Here is a 14,815-nt window from a genome sequence, read left to right on the forward strand (position 1 = left end):
TCATCACCATTTTATAGATGAGGAAAATGGAGGCTTACAAATTGAAGTCAAGACACAGAACTCATTCAAATCCACAACTAGTGACTGTGTTCCTGGGGATCCTTCAAGGCCTGGCTCCATGACAGCTCATTCAAATCCACAACTAGTGACTGTGTTCCTCGGGATCCTTCAAGGCCTGGCTCCATGACAGCTCATTCAAATCCACAACTAGTGACTGTGTTCCTCGGGATCCTTCAAGGCCTGGCTCCATGCCAGCTGTGTTTTCACTCTCTCCAGCCAGGAAGACAGGATCCCTCTCCTTTAATAATTTTCCATAGTCCTCCTGTCATCCGTGGAGAGGTTCTCTCTTTCTCTGCAGGCCACATACCTGTTCATGCCTCCAATCTCCTGAGCAGAATTAAATAAACCAACTCAGGCCTAGGACCTGGCTCACTCACTCAGGTCCCACTATGTGAACACAGTGCCTCGCATGCAGTGGAAGTTCCTCAACCCCAAAGGCCCCACAACCACATGACTGACCCTGTGCTGTGAAGCTGACCGATGAGCAAAAGCCAAGAAACAAAAACAGACCTCATTCCAGTGCCTCAAAACTTATGGGAAATTCAAGGTGACTTATTTTCCTTGACCTTAAAATAAAATAATGTTTAAGTTTTACAACATGGCTGATAATCATAAATGGAGTTTTCTTTTCCCCAGGGGCCCAGAGCCAGCCCTCCAATTTAGGGCCAAGATTGTTCAGCAAATGTGCCACGATCCCTGATTTTGGGCCAGATTCCAGAAAAAGTAGGGGAGAAAAATGAGTTTTATCATCTATACAACTTAGGCTGCTTTCACAGGCACCACGCTCTTGCAAAATAGGGCCTAAAATTGACTTCTGCATATTTCTTTCTATGGCCTTGTCAGCCAATTTGACCATTTTGTTATTAGAACCTTTGACTCTCAAATCTAAATCAAATGAAAAGTCAAATATTGTTAAAAGATCAAATTATTTAAAAAGTTCAGCTCTGCCTCAGTACAAAATATAAAGCTCCTGACTTTATATACACAGATAGTGACTAATTCACTAATTGTACCTGAAACAAAAAGGAAGGCTTCCAAAGCACCAGGATATCACAGAGGTTGCTGAAAGAAGCAGTTTACTGAATGGTACTTCTGTGTCTTCACAGTTCTAACATGCTCAACGGTGGAAAACCAAAACTGTTTGGACTCAAGTGGCTAAAATTCAATGCTTGCTTTGATATTAACCAAAATAACCAGAACTGAACATAGTTCCCCAAGATTTTTAATGTGCTGCTTACTGTATTTTTCCTTCTGCAGCCAATTCAAAAGGATACTTTGAAAAAATAAGATATTTAACTCTAGCGTCAGTAACATGTGCTTTGAATTTTTATCAGGAATGAAAAATGGGACGTGTAGTGCTATCCACATCTTCCTTGTCTTGCATATATTGTAGCATCAAACACCACGGAAATAATGAGAAATATCTTCAAATTTCACAGTTAATAAATAGTTTCTCTGTCCTGGTCAGAAAAGCGATGGCGGAATACCGAAGGGGACTTGGGAGTGTGTGTACACGCTCATGTGTGCACATCTGTGGTGTGGCTGGGGGTGGGGACGGGAGTAAGGGACGGCGACATAACTGGGATGCAGCTAAGACTCCTGAGGTGTCCCCTAGGATGGAAATCCTCCACCTGCACTCCACTCTGCCAGCATGTTGTGTGTTCTGGGAAGCTGACCCATTTATCAACAGTCTGTCTTACCCACTGGCTCATATTTTGGTTCAGCCAATGGGGGGACTCCTACAGGAGACAAGAAGAAATGAGGAGAATGGTTCCATTCCCTGTCAGGTGGCCCTCTACAGGGTCCCCTGGAAACTGTTCTCTCCCTCACCCCTCAGGCCTAGGAGTGGGAGGAGCGTGGCTGTTACCAGCCCCAGGATGCAGCCACTTCTTTATGGCTCCTATGTACCCTGTCCCCCATTTTTTTTATGGCAACATTTGTAATATATGGTTTCCTTTACTTGGTTGTGCACACATGTGTGTTGGTGTATGTGTTTGTGTTTCTGAGACAGGGTCTCACTCGGTCACCGAAGCTGGAGTGCAGTGGCGCCATCTTGGCTCACTGTAGCCTCAACTTGTCAAGCTCAAGTGATCCCTGACCTCAGCCTCCTGAGTAGCTGGACCTACAGGGCACACCACCATGCTTGGCTAATTTTGTTTATTTTTTGTACAGATGGGAGTCTTACTAAGTTGCCCAGGCTGGTCTCAAACTCCTGGGCTTAAGCAATCCTCCTGCCTTGGCCTCCCAAAGTGCTAGGATTACAAGTGTGAGCCACTGCACCTGCTTGTTTTTAATGACACCTGAGGACAGTACAAGTATTTTCACTGTTTTGACTGGGGTCTGTATAACAGTTTTCCTCTACATTAGAAGCTGACTCCATTTTTTAAAAATAATTTTTATAAAATTTAATGAAACGATTTGGTCTCCCTATCTTCTTCGCCGTTGTTCTTCAATCCATTCTAAACAACACTAGCAGATTAATTGACCTGAAACACCCAGGTAGGAGTGGCATTTCCCTCCACACTAGAATCTATTGTCTTTCCATTACCTACCATGTGCCACCTGTTTTCTTATGGGACCTGGACTGATACAGAGACCTGAAGCTCTGAATACTCCCCTAAGAAGATACTAGCCTGTAATTACTATTGTTTTGATCCTACTTTTATGACAGCCTTAGAGCTAACTGTTGTGGCTGGTGAACTGTTAGGGTTTTTGTTTCTTTTAATCCACAAAATGCCATTATCTGCAATAAACTACAAGGTAAAGGATATATCTTGTAATTTAAGTGATTTTTTTAAAAAAAAAAAAAACATAACCAGATCAAGTTAGTTCTTTGCTCAAAGCCTTCTCGTCTCTCCCAGAATTAAAAACATTTTAAGTCCTTATTCTGCTGTGCCATGTCCTCCGTAACCTGTCCCTCACCCCACCCATATTTTTTTGTCTTCATCTCTGCCCTGGTCTCCAGGACAGCATTCCCATTCTCCAAATGTGCCACACTGGCTCCACCTGCAGCCCTTTGCTCCTGCAGTTCCCTCCACCTGGGTCTTCACGTCATGAATTCCCACTCACCTGATTCTTGTGGCCGAAGACCTTGGCCCAGCACCTTATCTCCAGCAGCCCTCTCTTGCCCCAGCTCTCTCTCTCTCCCTTTGTCTTTTCTTCCTTGTGCTTCTTCCCCCAGTGTATATTTATTTGCTTATGATCCGTCTCCTCCCATGAGAATGGAGGGTCCCCAAGGAGGGACTCTGTCTGTTAGGATCACGATTCATCGCCACTGCCTGGAACTGTGGCAGGCAGACAGCCAGCACTCACTAAATATTTGTTGAATAAGTGAATGATTCGGTTGGTTAGAGAGAGAAAAAAAAGAACAGCTGGTCTACTTTCTTAAAGGTTGAGGCTCAATTTCCAGTGACCAAGGAGATACTCAGTGGTTATCTGTTGCAGATTACATTGAAGGGATTCTGTTTCCATTAAAAGATGAGCTTATGGAATAACCTGCCATCCAACATGAGGATATTTCACCCTGCATATCAAAACCAGCCCCTTGCACAGTAAACAATCAAAAATATGATCAAATGTAAATTCAGAGGCTGGGCGCAGTTAGGCTCACGCCTGTAATCCCAGCACTTTGGGAGGCTAAGGTGGGTGGATCACTTGAGGTCAGGAGTTTGTGATCAGCCTGGTCAACATGGTGAAACCCTGTCTCTACTAAAAATACGAAAATTGGCCAGGCATGGTGACACTCGCCTGCAGTTCCAACTACTCAGGAGGCTGAGGCAGGAGAATTACTTGAACTTAGGAGGCAGAGAGGAATGGTGCCACTGCATTCCAGCCTGGGCGACAGCAAGACTCTGTCTTACAAAAAAAAAAAAAAAAAAAAAGTAAATTTAAACAACTGCTAATACTAGCAGGGGAGGGCAGAGATTTCTGTAAAGGATCAGACAGTAAATAACTGAACACTTTGTGGGCTAGAGTCTCTGTGACAATACTCAACTCTGCCGCTGTACCAGGAAAGTTGCTTTTCATGGTCATCTAGAAAGATGTGCTGCCTCAGCAGGAAGACGCTGGCCACACAGCTTTGATATACAGTGTGGAATATTCTCATTCATGGATGAACACAGCTGTGTTCCAATACAACTTTATTATAAACACTGAAATACAAATTTCATACAATTTTCAGGTATCATAATCTTCTTCTTCTTTTGACTTTTCTTTAAGCATTTAAAAATGTAAAAACCATTCTGGGCTCATGGCCATATAAAAAAACAGGTGGCAAGGGGGATCTGGCCTCCAAGCTGTAGTTTGCTGATCTCTGGTTTAAATCATTTCTCAAGGTGGCTATTTTTGTCTTGATAGAATACATTCTAGCCCATGAATCTGTTGGATATTCTACAAACTAATTCAACATGGAATAAATGCAATTGTTATAACAGGCTGGAAAAATAGTTTATTTGGGTAAATAAACATCACTAATTGACACTCTAAGACTATCTTTCCACCTAGATTTTGGTCATCTTCTCACACAAGTTCTGTTAGCATCTCTTTCCTCACCTAAGTACCTTCAATCTGTCATCCTAGTGAAGAAATTCCATCAGACTCTTTCTTCCTTTTCAGAAATGGGAACTACAATAAAACATTAAAATGTTTTTTAATGTGATGCTAATGTGACTGTGATGCTGAAACCAGGCTTTGGGGCAATACGAATTCCAGGATAATGTTTTATGACTAAGGGTACAACATGTTGCCTACACTTTGCTTTCAAGTACTCTCAAACACACCCTGTTGCGTGGGCCCTGGAATGAGAACTATTTTGATTGCAGGTGCTGCTGGAATTCAGGGTCATCTGTCCCCACAAGCTATAAAATTTGCTGAAAAGGCCAGATTGCATGATGGCATAGCCAAAACATGTTATTTCATAACTTGAAGCAGAAGATTTTAAATTTCACTCAATTATAATAGTCTCATCCCTCTTACATAATAGCAATATGTGAAGATCTGGAATCTGAAGAAGCACTTTTCATGGTATTACTCAGACGAGTCAGCCACACATAGTGAAGAGGTGTGATTAACATCAAACACGTCTATGTGGCCCTAGAGACACAGTAGAGAATGAGAGTACTTCACTTTAGTTTTCCAGATATTAAATATCCTGAGGTTTGGTGTCCCAGCAACCCAATCAAGAAAGAATTCAAGAAGATAGTTCTCAACAGTTATGCCTCTCATATTCTTCAAACCTAGGATACATGGAACAACACCAAAATTTACTATAACCTAATTAATCACAGACTCCACTTGCCCTACCCATTTTGAAAACAGATCTATTGGAATGTGAAATGAAAATTTTTTAAGTTCTTTGGAAGACCTCTAAGTGCTCTGCTTCTTGAAAAATTTCCAAGTAAATCAAATTCAAATAAATAGGCCAGAGGACGCCAACGGCCTTCTAACTCCTACTGTAAGTAGCACACACCCTACACATTTACTGTGAAAACCAGGGATTAAATTAAGCTTCACTTAAATTCCAAGCTGCCAGAGACAGTCTCTTGAGAAAGCAGCCTTGGCTTGAAACCCTGGCATCCCATGCACATGGTCCAATTCACACCAAAGACAGCCGTCCACAAAGCTGTCCTGCCTCAGCAAGAATCTCATCTAGTCAGCTAAGCTTGGGACTATCCACATAAATGAAACCTGAGGCCTCCAATCACAGAAAGTTGTAAGATAAGCACTTCAGCTTCATCTCACAACTTTAATTGGAGTTTCAGAAGGAAATAAAAATGCTGACAAGGTATGCAGCTTCAAACAAAAATGATCAGAAAGGCCAGGTACAGTGGTTTGTGCCTGTAATCCCAGCACTCTGGGAGGCAGAGGCAAGGGGAATGCTTGAATCCAGGAGTTCAAGACCAGCCTGGGTAATATAGTGAGATCTTGTCTCTACAAAAAAATTAGCCAGGCTTGGAGGTATGTGCCTGTGGTCCTAGTTACTTGGGAGGCTGAAGCAGGAGGATCACTTGGGCCCAGGAATTCAAGGCTGCAGTAAGCTGTGTTCACACCTCTGCACTCCAGCCTGGGTGACAGAGCAAGACCCTGTCAATAAATAAATAAATGAATAGACAAATAAGAGAAGAAAATGATCAGAAATGAATAAGGAACAACAGACAACAGCAGTTGCCTGGCGATCCTGTGAGCATTCAAATTGACACATCCTTCTTGGGATACCCAGGGCACTACTGAGTCTCCTGCCTCCTGACTTCCAGGGAGACTATGATGCTGAAACTGGGTGATGGAACAAGTTTCCTGGAACAGCCTGGGCTTCCTGCTTGTAGCAGTTTGATAGGGCTGCCATAACAAAGTACCATGAACTGGGTGACTTAAACAATAGAAAGTTATTTTCTCACAGTTCTGGAGGCTAGAAATCTGAAATCAAGGTGTCAGCAGCACTGGTTTCTTCTGAGGCCTCTCTCCTTGGCTTGTAGACAGCCGTCTTGTCCCTGTGTCTTCATAGCATCCTCCCACTGGACATGTCTGTGCCTAATTTCTTCTTCTTGGAAGGCACCAGTTCACTGCACTAGGATCCTCCTTAATAGCCCTTAAATTTATCTTAACTACCTCTTTAAAAACTCTATCTCTAAATATACTCACACTTCAACGTATGAATTTGGGGGAGACACAATTCAGTCCATAACACTGTTGGAATCACTGACATGGGAAGGCTCTATTTCCATTTATTCTTACCAGTGCCATGAGACTAGACTCAATAAACCCACAGTTCAATTCTCACTTACTTAAAAATTAGCTATCTTTCTAATATAATGAAAGGATATTACATTCTACAGTGTCCCAATTACTACAAAAAAATTTTGACTACAAAAAAAAAGCAACATATCTTTTTCCCTGTCTTTATAAAATACTTCATAAATACAAACACCAAATCCAACCATAATGAAAAGTCTTTTGGGAAAACCCAAAAGATTTCTAAGCACTAGTTGCCAGTCCACATTTTATAAGCATGTGTACTGCGACAATAATACAACACAAGGAAAAAAAATCAAAGCATTCACTTGACATTCCTCATAAATAGAAGAAAATTGCAAACAAATTCCATTCTCACTCATTTCACATGGGCCTTTCATGCAGCCGTTCACTTCTTTGCATGAAAGGTCACCTATTGCTGTGTTAATCTAGATTGCCTGCTTCCAACATCAAACTGGCTTCAACAAATGATAACACTATCATAGATCAAGATGTCTATTTAAGCCAGGTATGTACTACAGAATGGGAGAAAATATTCACAAACCATGTTTCTGACAAAGATCTAGTATCTAGAATCTATAAGAAACCTAATTCAATAAGAAAAAAAAAAAAAACTCCATTAAAAACTGGCCAAAAGGCCAGGTGCAGTGGCTCATACCTGTAATCTCAGCACTTTGGGAGGCCAAAGAGGGTGGATCCCTTGAGGTCAGGAGTTCAAGACCAGCCTGGCCAACATGACGCAACCCCATCTCTACCAAAAATATAATAATTAGCCAGGTATGGTAGTGAGCCAGGTATGGTAGTGAGCTGTAATCCCAGCTACTTAGAAGGCTGAAGCACAAGAATCACTTGAACCCAGGAGGCAGAGATTGCAGGGAACCAAGGTTGCACCACTGTACTCTGGACTAGGCAACAGAGCAAGACTCCATCTCAAAAAAAAAAAAAAGAAAAAAAAAGTGAGTGAGTGAAAGACATGAGGAGACACTTCTCAAAGGAAGACATACAAGCAGCCAGCAAACATATGAAAAAATGTTCAACCTCACTAACCATCAGAGAAATTCAAAGCCATATAATAACACAATGATATACCAGCCAGAATGGCTATAATTAAAAAGTCAAAAAACAACAGATGCTGGTGAGGCTTTGGAGCAAAGGAACACTTATACGCTGTTGATGGGAATGTAAATTAGTTCAGCCACTATGGAAAGCAGTTTGGAGACTTCTCAAAGAACTCAGGACCACCATTCAACCCAGCAATCCCATTATTGGGTATACATCCAAAGCAAGTATGTGACCAGGAGTATCATTAGTAAAAGTTAACATTTTAAAATTTCTAAACAGTCTAAATGATCACCATAGCCCTGTAAAAGAATATCTAAAATAATATCATTTTAATCACTTTAGTCTCATTTTAAGCCTTCTAACAACTTATGACTCCAATTTTGTCCTCCAAATTCAACTACGTTATTCATTAATTCCACAAGCATTTGCTGAGATTGTACTCTGTACCAGGCAGGGTTCTAGGGGCTGAACACACAGCAGTGAACAAACCAAACCCATTCCCTCATGGAAGTGACATTCCGGTAAGATACACAAATCACTTCCCCTACTGTCCTACAAACACATTGTCTCTTCCAACTTTCCTGGTTGGGGCACTTGAATCTCCAGCCTCCTGGCTTCCCAAAGACAAAACTAACGGGCTATTATATATTTTTTATTTTCCTTCATATCCCTCCTGGGATCTCTGATTGGTATTTCCCACCCCTTGCCTCCTCTACCTGCCTTTTCAATTACAGACAACACTGTCACCATCTATCTACCCCTAAGCTCCAGTGACGAACCAGAAGACTCTACTCCTTCCATCACGTGCCATGTCTTTGACTAAATCCTGTTAATCCTACCCCAGATTCCCTCCCCTGTCTCTCCTGGCCTCTCCATTCCTACCACCACAATCCCAGCCATTTTTCTTCTTGACTAACACTACAGCCTCTCTCTAGAAGATGAAGCCCAGAAAGCAGGAAGAGCAATCTACTCACCTTTGAATCTCCCTAGCACCTAGCACTGTTCTTAGCACATAACAGGAGCTGGAAAATTTGGGAAGTCAAGACTCCTGTGCAGGGTGGGTATTCAAGGCCCCTCTCAACCTGGCCCCACTTTCCTTTTTCTTGCCTCATCTTCAGTCACTCTCCACCACCGACACCCTCCTGACTACACAGTTGGCACATTCCTGTCTCCACATCCTCTCTCACACTGCTCCGTCTCCCTGAAACATCATCACCTCTCCCCTACCTGTGTGCCTTGGGAAGTCCAAATCAACAGTCTAGAATTACTTTCTTTTTCACTTGTGTTTGCACAAAAGTTTGGACACATTGTATTAGATCAATAGGCTTTGTTATCCTACTGTTGTGCCCCACTGGACCATGTGCTCTGGGGCAGGGCTTGTGTCTTTGTTTTGTTTGTTTTTAATTCTCAGTGTCTGACATGTGGTATATCTCAAGTGCCTCTTGAAAGCCACTTATTCATTCCTTCAACAAATATTTATCAAGTATCCACTCCCCACCAGAAAGTATTCTAGGTGACAGGGATGTATCAGTGAACAAAAACAAAAATTCCTGCCTTTTGGAATTTATACATGTAAATAAATTTATATGTATATAAATTCCCCTTGGCATTTATATTCCAGTGAGGAGAGAGAGACAATAACTTAAAACATAAGTAAAGTATGCAGGTATGTTAGAAGGGCTAAGATCTACAGGGAAAAAAATTAAAAGGTTAAGAGGGATTTGGGGAGGAGTGACAGGAAGGTTTGCAAGTTTTAAAACATCAATCAGGGTAGGTTTCACCAAGAGTAAATTTGAGCAAAGAATTAAATGAGACCTCTCTCATTATCCAGGAGGGTATCTGGGGAAGAGAACATAGGAAGAAGAAACAGCCAATGCCAGGCCCTGAGGCAGAAATCCTCCCACTGTGTTCAAAGGCCAGGGAGGCAGTGATGGGGGCAGCATTCCAACATCAATCCTGCTGTAGTTGTAGGATGAAAAGAAAGGAGAGAATCAAGAATGAGGAGGAAAATTTCTAGAATTTCACAGTTATCTAGGAATGAGGAGAAGGGTCTAGGCTGTGGCTTGGTCGTTATCAATGAAAAGAAAAGAATGAAGACACGTTTCCAAGTTCTCATCCACCGGAAAACCGCACTGACTCCATTGCTGCCCCTTGCCCAAGCCCCCATTCCTTTTGCCTGGATTACTCCAGTAACCTCCTTGCTGCTTGCCCTGATTTTATCCTCACTCTCTATACTCTATTCTCAACAGATGAATCCTGTTAAAACTCAAGTCACACCACAGCACCTTTGCTATCAGAACTTGCAATGACTCTTCTCTTTCCCCACAGTAAAACATGAAGTCCTTATGAGTGCCTAGAGGGCCCTACAGGGTGGCCCCTCCTTTCCGCTCTAACTCCATCTCATATTCTCCCCACTAGCTAACTTTCCCAGCTCTGTGAGGAGCTCTTCAAAGCACAGACCCGCTGTGAGGCCTTCCACTGAGGTCAGTCTCCTCGAGTCCCTACCACTGCCCCAAGACCGTGCGCTCCCCACTTCTGCTCCCCATCAGCCCTCCCTTCTCTCCGGGACCCTAAATCTTAAGGCCCTGTAGGCCAGATTCCCCTCCTCTATGAAGCTTCCCAGGATGGTCTGACTCAAGCCAGTTACTACCTCCTTAGGGATCCTGTGGCCTTTGGCACCCGCACCACTTATTTCAGCCCTTCAACTACTCCACATCATAAGGGCCCAAATACACTGTATGTCACCAAAGAACAAGCGCCATCCCGTATGCTTCTCAGGCCCTGATGTACTGACAAGGAACATCATAGCAAAACATGCAAGAGTACATTGTTTTAATCTTTTTAATGTGTTTCCAACACATTAATGGTATGCGGGCACTCACAAAGCTCCACATTTCTGCCTTCTCTTGAGGTATCAGCAGATCATGCTACACTGGAGCCTCATTCCTGAACAGCAGAAGCGGGAAGCTGAGTGGTAGCTGTGCCCTTTTTCTCCACTCTATGCCCAAGTTCACTGGTTTACTTTCTGTTGGGTCCCTGTCTTGTTAGCATTTGAGTTTGCTATCCCTGTATTAGGTACTGATTATCTTGGATTTTTAAATTATCAGATTCTTTTGGGAACTGAGTATGTACTGAAGATAGTATCAGTTTTTCCTCATTTATGATATCAAGTGACAATGGTGGCATTTTAGACTTTTCTATATTATAAATATAATTAATTACATATAAACACATACATATACATACATATATATGTATTTTAGAAACTGTCTCCTCAATCTCCCTAATAGATTAAAATTCCTATACTATGGTTCACATGCCTTGAAATATAGGGGTTATGATTCCTGGCATGACTAAGTTTAAGGTCAGATATCAACACAGAAGTTATAAAGAGAAATAGATATGGCAAAAATAAATATTGCTGAGTTCGATGAGGTATTTAACAAACCATTTTAGGAAAATACGTTTCTAAAATTCTTATGAAATTAGAAAAATAACATTGTTTACTGATTTTTAAAAATAAAGCTGGGCACTGTGGCTCACGTCTGTAATCCCAGCAGTTTGGGCAGCTGAGGCAGGTGGAACACCTGAGGTCAGGAGTTCAAGACCATCCCCTGGCCAAAATGGTGAAACCCCGTCTCTACTAAAAACACAAAAATTAGCCAGGCATGGTGGCACAGGCCTGTAGTCCCAGCTACTCAGGAGGCTGAGGCAGGAAAATCACTTGAACCTCCTGGAAGGTGGAGGTTGCAGTAAGCTGAGATCATGCCATTGCTTTCCAGCCTGGGCGCGACAGAGCGAGACTCCTTCTCAAAAACAAACAAACAAACTTCAGGTATTACATATTGAAATATGGATAAAGGCTAGCATAATGCCTTTCTTCTCCAGACTACCATCATCTACATTCTAAAGAAAAATTTCCATCTTCGTATCTATTATTAAATTTCAGCATTCAAGCTAAGACCAAAGGAGGTAAATCACACCACAGAAAAACGAACACAACAGTCTCCAGACAAGCGTATCAAGAGTTGAAGAGTTAAGCAGCCATTGCTACCAGAAGAGTTTAGAGGAGTCATCTCCTTTGACCTGCAACCTTTGTGGAAGGGTTTTAATTAAGAGAAAAGCAAAATCTGAACACAGAAGTCAAAAGACATTTAAAAAGTCACACTGACTTTATCTGTGCATCAGTCATCACTTCAAGTCCAAACAGGCAGGCCTTTCTTAGCAAACAGCTTTCTTGATTAGCAATCAGATTCTGGAGGCTTCCATGGCCACCTCCAGCCCTGCGGTCTGAAAAGCAAATACAATTCAGTCCAATGCTCCTTTGAAAGCAAACAAACTGAGCATAAAGGTACACCTTCAAACACACTTCAGCAAGATCAGATTCTTTGTCCTTCAAATTACATTTGGGAAATATCTTTTTCCTTTCTATTTTTCAACTCCATGTTTTAATTAATAAGCTTTCATGAGAACATTTGCTAGCTATATGCTTAACCACTCTTCCCACAAAAATTGCTTACTTCCTCTGAACTCCCAGAGGACAAGAAAAACTGACAAATGAACATTAGAAAAAAAAATTGCAATGTTTTAAAAAAATATTTAGTAGGGTTTTATAAAATACATTAAAACTAAAGCAAAATAGTACATAATCATACTGCCTAGCTAGCTCCTGATTTTTTTTAAAGGAAAGAAAAATAAATGAATATAGTTAGAAAATTCAAATTATACAGAAAAGAAAGAAAAAGAAAAGTTTCCCAGTTTATTAACAGTGGCAATGTACATCTTTTTTAGGGAAAAAATGCATGCACCAGCATATATATCTTTTCTTAAAAAAATTATATAAAAGGGAATGGTAATTACATGATTCTACAAAACATTTTTTTCATTTTTTATATATATGTATACGTGTGTGTATATATATCTTATAAATCTTTCCAAAGGAGCATACATACAGAACTACTTCATTCTTTACAAACATGCTACAATATAACATATAAATATCTTGGCACAGTTTTAAGTGAACATATTTATGACATTGCTGGTGATTTTAACTTCTGAAAGACATCACCAAATTGCTTTTGTGTGTCTATTTCAGAAGATAATTTAATCTCAAACAGAAGTTCCTTTTTTGCATGTGTTGTAAGTATCACAACTGACCTGCTATGCCTCAAACCGCATCTCAGAACTGCTAGACAATCAACCCCTAGCAGAACAAGTCAAGCTTTTCTAGACAACACAGACTCCGTGAATCAAACCAGAAATGTCTATAAAAAGCTGAAGGTTGGCAATCACAGCTTTGGAAAGGGTTCTGTATAGCTTAACCTTTCCATTTGTTAGTTTCTATACTTTGTGTCTAAGAGGGAGACACAGCGGCCGGAAAAGGCAGAAAGGGATTAACATCTACTAGGTACTTAACCAAGAATACTATCAGTTGAGATTACTAGGAAAGCAACAGATTGGCCAGACTCTCAAACCATTATAGAGGTAAACACCTTGGTCCCTCTCTCCCCACTGAAAAATTCTAGGCAGCTCCAAACAAGGAGTACAGAGTAACGGGGAGGGGAAGCCAGGAATGTCCAAGGCTTATCTTCTTCCTTCCTTCTCTAAGCAGCTGTTTAGGAGTATCTGATTCCCCCAGCCACCAAAATACCTCTGAGTAATTCACAGCAAGTTGATGGAGTGGATGGCTGGGCCACATATCTAGTTATAAAACCCAGAACACACTTTCCTTTTTTCCAGAGAATCTTGCTCTGTCACCCAAGCTGAAATACAGTGGCTCCATCATTGCTCACTACAATCTTGACCTGGGTTTAAGCGGTCCTCCACCTCAGCCTCTTGAGTGGTCAGGTTTATAGATATGGGCCATTATACCTGGCTAATGTTTTTTTTATTATTTTATTTTTTGTAAGATAGGTTCTCCCTATGTTGTCCAGGCTGGTATGGAACTCCTGGCCTCAAGTGATCCTCCTGTCTAAGCCCCACAAAGGGCTGGGATTACAGGTGTGAGCCACCATGCCCAGCCAGGACAAACTTTTTAAACATTCCCTGCATTTCTCTTTCTACCTCTAAGGGTCTAATGAGATGTTTTCTCAGGCAAAAATGCTTGAAAATACACAATATGCCGCTTTTCCAAATTAACCTACATTCAAATTAACCACTGTCTCCTTGAAAATGCCAAAGCATTCTATTCATATATTATGTTTAGGATTTTATTATCTTATTACTTATAATAATAATAAAAATATATAAAGAGAGATACATATAGAGAGAGTTTGCTCTGTGTGAACCACTTCATGGGCAGTGCTTTGATTTATACAACTATATCAAGGAGTTTCTGAACATCTGGATTCAAATTTAAATTAGTGCATGTAAGACTTGAACAAAAATCGATCTCTCCAATCCTGAGCTTCTCTAAAACTGGGTAACACTGTCTCTCTCAAAGGACTGTTGTGAGGATGAAATGAAGTCTGCCCCGTCCCCTCGCTCCACCCCCATAAGATACTGACAAAGTGCTTACTATTTAGCAAACCACACATGCAACCTCTCTCACTTGGAATTTTAACTGATTTGCACTGAAGTAACACAAATTCAACATTCCTTATCACTCATATGTTAATGCCTGCTCAAGACTAGTGGTCATTTTCAATCCTATCTTAGAATAATTCTGTATTAGAATAATCAAGGATCTAAAGTCACGGTTGGAACTCCAGACTTTTTACTTCTGAGAGAATTCATTCCTGAAGTCACTAATTACTATCTTACTTTTCATAGACTCTGTGACACTTTAACCAGACACCAGAAAAAAGCCACAGCAGTAACAAATTAACTATATCCTTGAACCCTCAAAAAAAAAATCACCCTTATGAGACCGAGCACAGCATAGTTACTATGATTCTAAAAGCTGTCCTCAAAGGGCCTCAGATGCATGATGATTACACTGAAAACT

General features: G+C 41.1%; 1 protein-coding gene across 4 annotated transcripts in view; it reads right to left on the reverse strand.

Moving 5' to 3' along the window:
• APBB2 (amyloid beta precursor protein binding family B member 2) overlaps nt 1-14,815 on the reverse strand; it is a 404,376-nt gene that overhangs the window by 310,730 nt on the left and 78,831 nt on the right. Inside the window, exon 3 of one of the 4 annotated variants that reach the window (XM_064366630.1) lies at nt 12,042-12,159. The exons of the other annotated variants lie outside the window; for them this stretch is intronic. The gene's annotated coding sequence lies outside the window, so the exon portion shown is untranslated. The remainder of the gene's footprint in view (nt 1-12,041; nt 12,160-14,815) is intronic. 4 annotated transcript variants of the gene reach the window in all.

The sequence above is a fragment of the Aotus nancymaae genome, unplaced genomic scaffold (genome assembly GCF_030222135.1).
Source record: "Aotus nancymaae isolate 86718 unplaced genomic scaffold, 86718_ANA_hifiasm-v0.15.2.pri h1tg000006l, whole genome shotgun sequence".
Taxonomy (NCBI): domain Eukaryota; kingdom Metazoa; phylum Chordata; class Mammalia; order Primates; family Aotidae; genus Aotus; species Aotus nancymaae.